Source organism: Ictidomys tridecemlineatus, chromosome 14, assembly GCF_052094955.1.
Source record: "Ictidomys tridecemlineatus isolate mIctTri1 chromosome 14, mIctTri1.hap1, whole genome shotgun sequence".
Taxonomy (NCBI): domain Eukaryota; kingdom Metazoa; phylum Chordata; class Mammalia; order Rodentia; family Sciuridae; genus Ictidomys; species Ictidomys tridecemlineatus.
The window spans coordinates 65,711,030-65,723,736 of NC_135490.1; the positions used below are offsets into that span (position 1 = coordinate 65,711,030).

Here is a 12,707-nt window from a genome sequence, read left to right on the forward strand (position 1 = left end):
TGTGCAAGATAGATGTACATCAAAACATATCTGATACTTTTATCTTTTTTTCTTAAGCAGTTTTTATCACACTCAAGGTATGAAGTAACATTTATGGAATAAAAACTTGTAAAAAACCTTGTAATCAGGCTACTACGTCAGTCAATACAAAAGGAGAAAGCACTACAGTATGAAGTGATAAGTGTCTAAAGTATATAGCTCTCATAGTTAACAACTTGATATGTGGAAGTTGGTTTATTTTACATGTGCTCAATTTTCTTGAGATAGGACAAGTAATATACAGTGCTTTAAATATGCATAATCATGAAAACAAAGAAGAGCAGTCTTAACACTTATACTATTAGCATAACAGACTCCATTGCTTCTGTTTAACAGCCTTAGCCAACACATGCCTATGTCCTTTCCTAGTTTTAAGAACAAGTTCTTTAAGGAATACTAGAGCAGCAAGAGCCTGGGACTGTGGCTCAGGCAGGGCTTCAGTGTGATCTGGGCTTTCTCACTCAGGAGTTCCTCCCTGCCTGATGTTGGCTCAAAAAACCCATAATTTATATACTGCTTCCAACAGTGAACTCCAGATTTCATAAAGAGACAACACAGAAGGAGGCTAAAGAAAATTATTTTCTTTATTAACGAAAATAGTTGTGGTGCTCAGCTCCTGGGGGGTCGGCAAATCTGCCCTCTGGCAGTTTGTGAGGATCAATACTTTCATCCAGAAATAGGCCCCCAACATTGAGGACTTCTACCACCAGGAGATTGAGATGGATTCCTCACCGTTGGTGCTGCAGATTCTGAACACTGCTAGCACCCAGCAGTTCGCATCCCTGGGGGACCTGTACATCAACTACAGCCAGGGCTTCGTCCTCCTGGACAGCATGGTCAACCAGCAAGACCTCCAAGACATCAAGCCCATTCGGGACCAAATCATTGGAGTGAAGCTATATTGGCAGTCTTGATTGTGAACAAAATGGACTTAGAGAGTGAGAAAGAAGTGTCCTCCAGTGAAGGCAGAGACCTTGCTGATGAGTGGGGCTACCCTGTTATAGAGAACTCTGTTAACCATATAACGATGGTGGACCACCTCTGTGCAGAAACACTGAGGCACATGAATGGTGCTGCTCAGCCTGATGATCCGTGCTGCTCTGCCCGTAACATACAGTAGCACCCAGCTCTGGTTGTCTTGTACAGAGGTTGCCCAGCATCGTAGGTGCTAGAAACCTTGACTCCTCCATTGTAGAATTGGCAGGATGCATATAGCATGGATCTGCAGTGCACAGCAGCTCTTATTCACAAATGAGCAGTCAGTTGACCTCTGAGGACGTTTGGGTCAGTACCTGCAGTTTTCATCATTGTCCTCAGTCTACTTTGTGCATCTGCAACTTGAAGGTATAGCCCATTCACCTACAGGGTGATCGGGTTTAAAAGCGATGATGGCATTGTCACTGAGTTGACAGAAGCACCTGTTGTAGAAATTTAAAATAATCATGAAGGAAAAACCAGAAGAATTCCTATGACCAGTTAACAATTGGAATATTTTGTGTTCTCTGCTGCTTGGAACTAACCCCTGAATATGTGAACGTAGGAAAGTTACATCTGGTTCATTCTTCAGTCTTTCCTTTTCTCATCCCTTTTCCCTTCCCTTCATTCTCCTTTGTCTTATCCAATGATCTTCTATTGTTTCCCTATGCCCTTATCATGCGTCAGCATCTACATATCAAAGAACGTTCAACCTTTGCTTTTTGGGGAATTGGTCTATTTTATTTAGTATGATAGTCTCCAGTTCCATCCATTTACCAGTAAATGTCATAATTTCTTTCTTTATGGCTGAGTAATATTTCTTTGTGTATATATACCTCATTTTTAATCCATTCATCTGCTGAAGGGCACCACAATATCACAAAGCTTAGATATTGTGAATTGAGCTCTATAAATATTGATGTGGCTACATCACTATGATATGCTGATTTTAAGTCCTTTGGATATATGCCAAGGAGTGGGATAACTAGGTCAAATGATAATTCCATTCCAAGTCTTCTGAAGAATTTCTACACTGCTTTGCAGAGCTCTGGAGGTTGAAGCAGGAAGATTGCAAATTCAAAGTCAGCCTCAGCAATTTAGCAAGGCCCTAAACAACTTAGCAAGATCCTGCCTCAAAATTTTTTAAAAAATAAATAAATAAACAAAAAGGGCTGAGACATGGCTCAATGGTAACCAACCCTGAGTTCAACCCCTGATACTAAAATAAATAAAAATAATGTTGTTTCATAAATCACTTCTGAAAAAAAAAATCTCACTAATTTTCTTCACTGGTGTTTCCAAGATTATGTCCACATACAAAAACATGTCAATCATTTGACACCCAGAACATTATTCAGCCTTCAAAATGCAGGAAATCTTGTCATTTGAAACCCTAATGAGCTTAGGAGACAAGGTTCTAAGTGAAATAAACAAATGTAGAAGGTCGTGCTCTATGACCTTAATTAAGTGTGGGATCAAAGCCAGTTGCTCTCTGGAAGCAGAGAGCAGGATGGTGGTTGCCAGGAGCTTGGGGTTTAGGAAAACAGGAGCTGTTACCCAAAGAGTACAAGCTTCAGTGATGCAGGATGAGTAAATTCTGGACATCTAACCTACAGCCAAGCCCTACAGTGAGTAACACCCTGTTGTATGCTTAGAATGTGCTGCTCCTAAGTGTTCTCACCAAACACACACACACACACACACACACACATGGGTGGATATATTAATTAGCTTGATTACAGAAATCATCATTATACGAGATACGTGTACATCAAAACATCACATGATACTTTTATTTTTAAGCAGTTTTTATTATACTCAAGGTATTAAGACAAGTACAAAATAACCTTGTAATCAGGGTACTGTATCAGTCAATACAACAGGAGAAACCACTACAGTTATGAAGTGATATACAAATGACTGAAGTATAGAGTTAACAGGCAACATGAAATGGGGAAGTTGGCTTCTCTTACATATGCTAATTACAACACCTAATTTTGTGGAGGAAAAAGAACTTTATTTAAACTGTCGGTGGCAACTGAATTCCCTCTTTCTGGCTATCTTTTAGGGTTATTTTGGTGTGCAGGCTGCATCTTCTGCACCCTCTTTGGGGGTGCACCTTGAGCCCATTCCTAAAGCACAAGAGGCTTATGGGTTTGAGTCACATTTGGAAAAGGTAGACACCCTTGGAGACACTAAATCACCAATGAATGAATAATGGATTCTTTCCTTTGGAAAATCTTTTATATTTTAAAGGATTTTTTTTTTTTAGAGAACTCTCATTCTAAACAAATGTCTTATTAGTAGTGTGAAAATAAATTAAAACTTACAGTTAAAGCAACAGGAAGATGATAAAATGGAGTCAGGAGGCCATTTTGGAAAAAGACTTGGGCAGGATTCCAGCTGACACTGAGAATGTGACTGTGGTCACATCAACCCTCAGCCTCAGGCATCTGGAAAAACCTGAATGACGGGACATTTACATTATGCTCAGAGCCTTAAGGTGCACAGCAAGAGGTTACAAACTGGACTTGTGGAACTTCCATTCTGTGCACACATTCCTTCATATCCTCTTGGTCATATATTCTCCTTTCCAGCATTCATTCTCGCTTTTCTTTTCTTCCCCAGAACACTGATGCAGAGATACTAAACACATTTCCCAAACCGCAATTCCTAAGATCCCAAATGAAATTCCTTTACATTTGTAAATTCTGAATTTGAATTGAACAACAGAACCTATGAGAAGACCAGATTGGAGGATAGCACACAAAATATCATAAAGCCAGCCAAAAATGTCCCCCAAAAACTCCCCTGGAGAAAATCCTCCTCACTAAGGAAACAGGCAGACCCTATCCTTTGCCCTCCTACACATAATTAGGACATGACCAGTAGGAGTCCAAAATTCAGGACCTTCAGGGGCTACTATAGAAATCTTCCCTGTGGTATATATACACAATGGAATATTACTCAGCATTAAAAGAGAATAGAATTGTGGCATTTGCAGGTAAATGGAAGGAGTTGGAGAATATCATGTTAAGCGAAGTAAGCCAATCCCCAAAATACCAAAGGCTAAATGTTTGCTCTGATAAGTAGATGCTGATACATAATGGGGGACATGGGAAAAATGGAGAAACTTTGGGCAAAGGTGAGTGAGTGGAGGGGAGGGTGCATGGGGGCAGGAAAGATGGCAGAAGGAGCTTGACAGCATTACCCTAGGCATATGTGTGTCTGAGCATATTGTGAGACACTACATTGTATACAGCCAGAGAAAAGTTGTGCTACAATTGTGTACAATGAATCAAAATGCATTCTACTGTTATATATACCTAATAAAATAAATTAATTTTAAAAAAGATTAATGGGGCTAAAGTGGAACTGTTAACTCTGAAAGAAGAATATCCTAAAGATTTTGTGGAATGCTTTACACAAATAATCTAAAGGAACACAGTCCTAAACCCAAAGGCTCTAGAAAATAAGATCTTTGCCTTATATGGAAATATTGCTTTTGCTATAATGAAATGATACTAAAATAATGTGCCTAGATGAGTATGCTATCCCCTTAATGTTATTATTTAGGCTGCCACCCAATTCTTTGAAATAGCTTTTGGGAGAGAGAGAGAGAGAGAGAGAGAGAGAGAGAAAGAAAGAAAGAAAAAGTAAATAGGTCCAGGTTGGAAGTGTAGCTCAGTAGCAGAGTACATGTTTATCTTGCAGGTCAATACCCCAAGTTCAATATCCAGTACCCAAATTAATTAATGAATTAATACACTGGTCTTTGTCTTACAATTCAAGTCTTTACAAAAATGAAAACATGACTCTTACAGAAACCCCGAATCTGCCCATCCTTCTTAGCAATCACAGAGCCTCCCCTGTTCATCTCAGAATACTTATTTATATGTTAAAAAGCTGGGACATTGGGAAAAGTACTGTCTTGTACATAAGAAAAAATAAAGAAAGAATGATTGTGGTAGATCTCAGCACCCTCCAGAGGTCCCTTTTTTCCCTTCTGTGATCACTGGTAATAGTCAAACTTTAAACTGTAATCTCCACTATTTGGTATATTCAAACAATCCCCAGAACTCACCACTGAAATGTAAGTGGAAGACTATGACTTGGAATTCTTTTTTTTTTCTTTTTCATTTACTTATTATATTTGTTCTAATTAGGTATATATAATAGAAGAATGCATTTTGATTCATTGTACACAAATGGAGCACACCTTTTCATTTCTCAGGTTGTACACGATGCAGGTATTGGTGGAATTCTTTTTAAAATTGATATTGGAGCACCTAATTTTCTCTACCATGTGTTCCAAGAAAACTTGCAATCGTAATTTCTTTTTCTATCCTTCTTTTTTTTTTGGGGGGGGGGCATACTGGGAAATGAACTCAGGATCATTCAGTCACTGAGCCACATTTTTAATCAATCTAGCTCTACTTTGAATTTTATTTGGAGACAGGGTCTCACTGAGTTGTTTAGTGCCTCGTTGTTGCTGAGGCTGGCTTTGAACACATGATCCTACTGTCTCAGCCTCCCTAGCTGCTGGGATGTAAATATTCTACCACCCAGAACTCCATTCTCAAATTTTTCCCTGGCTATGAAGGAATTAATACCCTGCCCTGATCTCATGCTTCATCGCCATGCTGCTGACTCTGACCATTTCCTTTCTCACTAGCATAAATTTACTGAGAATAATTTATATCTTCAATGGCTTCTTTGAGTAAATGGTCCAAAAGGTCCAGACTGGCTCTCCTTAGATCTTCCCTTTACTATCACAATGTCCAACTCATTGTAGTTGCTCAAGCTTTAGGCTCCACCCAATCAGGGGATTTCAAGTTACCAGAGACCCCCAAAAGCAGCCTATGAAGACTTAAATTGAAACAGAAGGATATTTTATCAAATTAGGTGGACTTGGAGACACCCAGACGGGTTGCTGATGATCATAGTGGACAGACAAATGTGAGTGGTGGGAACACAAAGTTAATTCTATAAAATGGGCTCACTGTGCTGACCCGCATAGGGTTTCTTTTCCAAAAGCAAAATTTACCTGCAGCCCTTCCTGGCTTAAGTGGACAGGATATGCCACATTCCCCAGTAAACTACCTGTTATCTGAAGGGAAAATGAGAAACAAGAGACAAGGTCAGCGAGAAATGAAAGACAGAGAGGCGGCAGAGAGACACACACTAGAGTTTATTTGTCAGAGCTGACAAATAAAGGCCATCTCTCTATAGGAGAGAGAGGCAAAACAGGCTTGAGTTCTGGGACTTTTATGGGGGAGGATCAGGAATCTGAGCCAGGTGGTTCCTAACACAGTGGTTCAGGGTTGTGTTGGAGGAAGTGGTGAGTCTTTCACAGAAATGCCCTTGAGCAACAAAGGGAAACTTTTTTCCTTAAAATGGCTGCTGTTGCTTAAGATAGCCACCCAGATGCTAAGCAAGAACTTTAAATCCACCCCCCACCCTTTTCTTGTTTTTTATTGGGCCCCTTAGGGAACAGGAAGGTCAATCTTCTATAACTGTTCCTGCTGGGAAAGCATGGAGTTTGAATCACAGGAATGATGAGGGAGGTTGGGAAGTGCTGGAATGCTACCCAGAGGCCTGATTTTGGTGAGAGACTGGTATTCCTTCAGCAGAGGAGAGCTGTTGTTTCCAAAGTTCAAGGTCCTGTTGGAGTTGTTTTATCTTGTCCTTTACTCTACCAGATTGATTGACATAAAAATAATATTCCTCCTGTAGGTACAAAGTCCGACTTTTTGGGCCATAAGAATATGAAGGCCCATTTGATTCTGCAGAACCACAGCAGCTCAGGAATTGAGCTGGGACTGTATGGTTAGTATGGTTTGAGCAAGTTGCTGTAAGTCTCCTTGAAATGATAATCCCTGGTAGTAGTACCCCTGGGAGGTGAGTGCAGAATGAGGGAGGAGGTCAAAAATTAAAAAAAAAAAAAAATTTAAATAAAGTTAGGATGGTACTCATGGTTCTGCAGTGTCCTCGTGGTCTTCAGAGACCAAAGGAAGATTGGAGGTTCTGGCCTTGGAGAAACACAGCTTGAGAGGGCCTATGGGTGTCACTAGGAGTTATGAACCCAATATGGATACCCTCAAGGTAGGCCACTGAAAGAGTGGTAAAAATGACCTGATTGGGGTGGGGGGGGGGAAGGGAGTGGCTGGAGTTGTGGCTCAGTGGTAGAGCACTTGCCCGGCGTGTGTGAGACCCTGGGTTTGATCCTCACCACATATAAATAAATAAATAAAATGAAAGATCCATTTACAACTAAAAAATAATAAAACAAAATGACCTGATAGGGTCCAGTCCATTTTGTGGAGAGTGGAGAGGAGAATGGGAGGCCTATTGTGGGGGGTGGGGATGGGGTTTAAAAGGTGTCAGGTCACCAGGAAACAGAGTGGGAGAAGGGGAAGAGGCAGAACCAGGCTTTGCCAGAATAACATTACTGTATTTCCAAAGAAGGTTCCTAATGTATGCAAAAAGGGGCCAGAAAAGATCAGGAGCAAGGGGTAGTGGAGAATCAGAGGGTGGTGAGCTGAGCAGGGAGATAGGCTTCCATATAGAAGCTCAAAAGGGGAGCTGTTGAGCGGCTTATTTGGGAGGGCTCGTAACCTAAGAAGAGCCAAGGGAAGGAGTTTAGTCCAACCTAAATGTAATTCAAGGGATAGCAGACATTGAGGGAGGCTCTCTTTGCCAAAGTGAAGACTCTGGTGAGGGCAACAAGTCCAGCCTGTTGATATTGGAGAGGAGAGCTGCTTCCATAACAGAGGTTCTCAGAGAGACTATAGCATTCCCTGCACAACGAACTCCCTCCTTAAGAAAGGAGGAGCCACCTGTGAACCTTGTGTATGTTATCTGGAGCAAAGGGACTTTTTGTATGTGGGAAGGATGTGAAAGAAGCTCCTCCAAGTTTCAATGCATGCATGGGTAAGAGGAGAAGAAGTGGAAGAGTCCTGAGAGGTGGGGAGAAGAGTAGCAGGGTTTAACAGTGAGCACATGTGGAAAGTAAGACTGGGATCTGACACCAGAGAAACCCCATAGAGATAAAAGGTGACAGGGGTGGGGGGGGGGTAAGAAAGTAAGCCCTTATAGGTGAGGAGTTCCTTTAGGTGATGGGGAGCCAGGATGATGAATGGGGCGTCAAAGGTGAGTTTCTTTGACCCATGAATGAGTAGAGAGGCTGTGGCCAATGTTGATAGTCAAGGGGCCCATCCCCAAACAGTAGGGTAAAGACCCTTTAGTAGATAAGCCACAGGGGCAAAGGTTGGCCCCAGCATGTGTCCTAGGACCCCTAGAGCAAATCCCTGCTTTTCAGCCACATGTGAGATCAGAGAGATGGAGAGAGAAAAGTTTTCTTCTGTGTTATATCCAAGGAAAAAGATTTAACTTTTTAAGACTTTTTTTTTTTTTAAGTATCAGACCTTTTATCAAGCTGCTGTGTCTGTCCTTTGTATTTCAATGTTAGCTTCAGTGTGGCCTTGGCCAGGGAGATTGCTGCCTATTGTTTTACCATGCACTATGCCAATAGAAGAAGGAAAAGGTTTCCGAGTCCCTTGTTTGTCTAGAAGTAAAGTCTCTGGAGGAATCCAGAGCTTTAGAGGCAAGTAGAAGCTGGGAAGGGGAGCAAGAGAAGCAAAGGGAAGGCTTAGAGTGAAGAAAGGAGGAAAGCCTGCACATAAGGGATTTCCTTCCATTTTCCTGAGTACTTGCAAAAGTTAGGAAGATTCCATAAAATACTGGGATCAAACATACCCTTAGGTGGCCATTGTACAAGTCATAGAAGGGCCATGACTGAATGGAAAGTTGAATTCGTCAATGGGCCTTTAGATCAGGTGCCAAACAGAGTGGAGCTAAGTGGGAGAGGAGGCAGCCAAGAGGTGAGACAGATGGGATTCTAGATTGCAAGTTTCCCATGGTGAGCTGGAGTGCTGGAGTGGCTAGAGGCAGGTGTCCCCAGCTCTAAGGCAAACCAGAGTGAGAAAGGGGACAGACATTAAAAGACCACACAATTCACTGGTCCCAGGGATGAAGCCTTTCTAGGACAGAGAGAAGGGAGTCATCATCCGCTACTTCCCTAGTCCCTGGCTTTGCCTATAGAGAGTCTTGGTGCCTGGCCTAGGGCTTTCATGAGCTCTGCTGAGGAGTTGAGAACCAAGACCCAAGAGTGAACTCACCAAAGGGAAGGGATAGGAAGATGCTGGGCCAAGATCTAAGTTAACTTTTGTCTCTAGAAAGGAGACTTGTCACTGCCGTCTCTAGAGAATAGACTTGTAGGGAGGAAAGGAGGGAAAGGGTGAAGACACTTACCCTAATGAGGCCAGTGTGTGGATGAGAAAGAAGCGTGCTAGGTGAATGGAAGAAGGTGTGTGGTAATTATCCTGGGCAATCAGGCTAGGATCCCAAAGCAGCTCAAATCCCTGGAGGGGAGAACAAAGCTGATGGGAGAACAAACGTGATCAAGGCTGCTCTGTACAAAGAGAGGGACAGCAGCAGCAATGAGGGAGAGCAGGTATTGTGATTGGGCAAGAAAACTGAGGGGGATTTTGAGACAAATGGGAATGGGCTTGTGGTGTGAGGCCATAGAAGGACTTGAAACATTCCAGACAGTAGGGTCCACCTTGGAAGGGAGTAATGGGAAGGCACTGGCAGATGGAATAGGGGATGGTCCTAAAGGGACTAGGTGTCTATAAGGGTTGGTAAGGTTTTCCCTCTACCCCAACAATAGAGGTCATAGAATGAGTAATAGACCCCCCCCCAGAACTCCTTGAGGACTGAATACGTAGCCCCAATATCTAGGAGGAAGGAGATCGGCCTACCTTAAATACGCAGAGTTACCTGGATTCCCGTAGAGTGATGGTAGTGACTGGGTGATGGGGACCTGGGCCTTGTGAGTCCTCTGCAGCCAGTCCTAAGAGTTGGAAAGGGGAACCAGAAGGGCCAGATATCTGGAGTTCATTATGGGCTTGGGGACAGTCAACAGCCCAGTGTCCCTCCTGATGGCATTTAGGACAAGGACCCAGGGGCTTACAAGGCTTGGGACATGTACAAGTCAAGTGACCTACCTGACCACATTTAAAACAGGGTCTGAGCAGACCCAAGGGACACTTCCGTGGGCCAGTGGAACCAAGGACAGATGCTGAGGCTGGCCGGATAGCTTGAGGAAACATCTGATATTTCTGCTTCCGGGACTTCTCATCTCTCTTGTTAAATATCTTAAAGGGCACCTCCAGAACCTCAGCTTGGGGAATTAGGGGCCCCCTCTTGAGGCACCTTAGTTTGCCCTTAATTTCAGGGAAACTCTGTGAGAAAAAGTAGATAGTAGTAGTCTCCCATCTGGAATCTCAGGGTCCAGATTAGTATATTGTAATAAAGCCTTGGTCAGGTGTTCTAAAAATGCTGAAGGGTTTTCATTCTTATCTTGAAAGATTTTCTGGAGCCTTTCATAATTGATAGCCTCATGGGCTGCCTTTCTAAGTCCTCCCATGAGGGAAGTAATGAATTGGTTTCTACTAGTTACTCCTCTACGTGAATTATAATCCCAATTGGGGTCCCGATCAGGGACTGCTACATTGCCAATCAGATGTGTAGGGGAAGCCTTGATGTACCGCATCAGTATAATTTCTAGCTTGTTCCCAAACTCACCTGTGTTCCTCAGGCAGAGGGTGTTAGACCAGGTCATATGGACATCATGGAAGGTCAAATCATAGGATTGATTGAGTCAGATATTAAAACCCTTTGATATATGTGGTGGGACTTGAAGTCTAGGACCCAAGCCACTTTTTCTATCTGTGAAAGACCTGACAAAGAGAAAGGCACATGAACCCAGATGACACCATCTACCCTAACCACCTCGTGTAGAGGACACAGAGATGTAGGTTGGGCAGCTGCAGCCCATGAGCATGTGGCAGGAAGAGAGAAGAGGGAGGGGCTGAGGTGACAGTTGTTGTGGAGGCTTCATGAGAAAGAGCATTGTGGTATGGCGGGGACACATCCGCTGGGTACTGGGGGTGAGAGCTAAGAGGACTTGTACAGGAGAGCAAGAGTTGCAGAGAGAGGGCTTAGAGAGAGAAGAAGGCCTGAACCTATGATCCGTCTTTCCATGTTCCTGAATGCTCAGAACAGTTGAAAAAATCCCTGATAATATTGGGATCTAGAGTGACTGTAAGCAGACATTTAGAGTCATTATCCAAAGGATACTGAGGCCAGATCTGATTGCACAAGCAGATAAGTTGGGGGGGGGCAGATAAATTGGGGGGGGGGTATAGGTTTTTGAGAGAAAGCTCAAAACCCAGGACCCAAATAAAAGACCACCTATAGACTTGGTCCCAGGGAATAGCTGTCGCTGTACAAGCTGTGGCTGGGAGTGTCCCAGACCATTCGGTAACCCTGGGAATGCTGGATGTTCAACAGTCATTTCCCGGGACCTGTAGATCATTTGGGTGAACTGGAGATAGGGGTCTTACCTGAAATATCCAGTTGTGGATGCAGAGGGGGCATCTGGCAGGATGGAGGGTCTTCTCCCATGATGGAATTCAGATGGGGGCCCAGGGATGCTCAATGACCCTCAAAAAGGGGAGCAGGCACACACCGGGGAGCCTGATCTGGGTTTCCGCACCAAAATGAAGGGAAAGTAAGGAACGAGATGGGTAAGCTTGACATGAAAGACAGAGAACAGGCAGAGATACAAATGAGAGTTTATTTGTCAGAGCTGACATATAAAGGCCATCTCTCGACAGGAGAGAGAGGCAAGAGAGGCAAAAGAGGCTTGGGTTCCGGAACTTTTATGGGGAAGACTCAGGAATCAGAGCCGAGTAATGCAGGCAGTTAGGGGCTGGGTTGGTATGAGAGAGTGGTGAGCCTTTCTCAGAAATGCCCTTGGGCAGGAAAGCAAAACTTTTTTCCCCAAAATGGTGGCCATAACTTAAAATGCCATCCAGATGCTAAGCAAGAACCTTCTGTTATCTGCCAGGAGAATTGCAGGCCCCAAATAATGTACATAAGAGAAACCCAAGTTACTCTAAAGGGAGAGACATTTGTGACCCTTTTTACAGACCAGATCCTGGGACTCATGGAGATAAGAATAATTCCTCCTAATCATAAAATCTATAAGAATTAGAACCAGTTCAGCATGTGTCAAAGTGACCTACAGTTGTCATGACAGTGGGTACTTGAAAGTCTGATGTCATTTTGCTGTCAGTCACAAGCCAAGAGACGGACTTGGGCAGGACTTTCTGGAAACTTCTCTGGGATTCCCAATAAAACTGGAGTACAGGAGAAGCAAGGCGTCTCTCTCCTTTCTGAAAGGATCCACTCTCTCTCCAAGTTATCTCCTTTCCTCTTTCCTATCCCTTCTAACCAACTCATTGCCTGTCGCTCTGAGCAACACGTCTGAAACCTTTCCAACCTGATGGTAAGAGTCGGGGCTTGAAGGAGGGCCCTCATGCTGTCTCTGCTTCCCAGAAGGCCCCAGACCTGTAACAGTGCCTCCTCGGCTCTCAGTCTCCATGAGATTACATATCAGGGCATGTGTTTTAGTCAGGTTTTTCTTGGCTATGATCAAAAATACGACAAGAACAATTTTAGAGGAGGAAAAGTTTACTTGTCACTGATGGTTTCAAGGTCTCAGAGCATTCCTGAGGTAAGGCAGGACATCATGGTGGAAGAGTGTGGTGCAGAAAAGCAGTTTA

The 12,707-nt window shown here is 43.3% G+C and overlaps 1 pseudogene; it reads left to right on the forward strand.

Annotated features, from left to right (window-relative positions):
* The window catches only part of LOC101962164 (ras-related protein Rap-2a-like), a 137,753-nt pseudogene extending 136,594 nt beyond the window's left edge, over positions 1–1,159 (forward strand).
* The last annotated feature ends 11,548 nt before the right edge of the window (positions 1,160–12,707 follow it).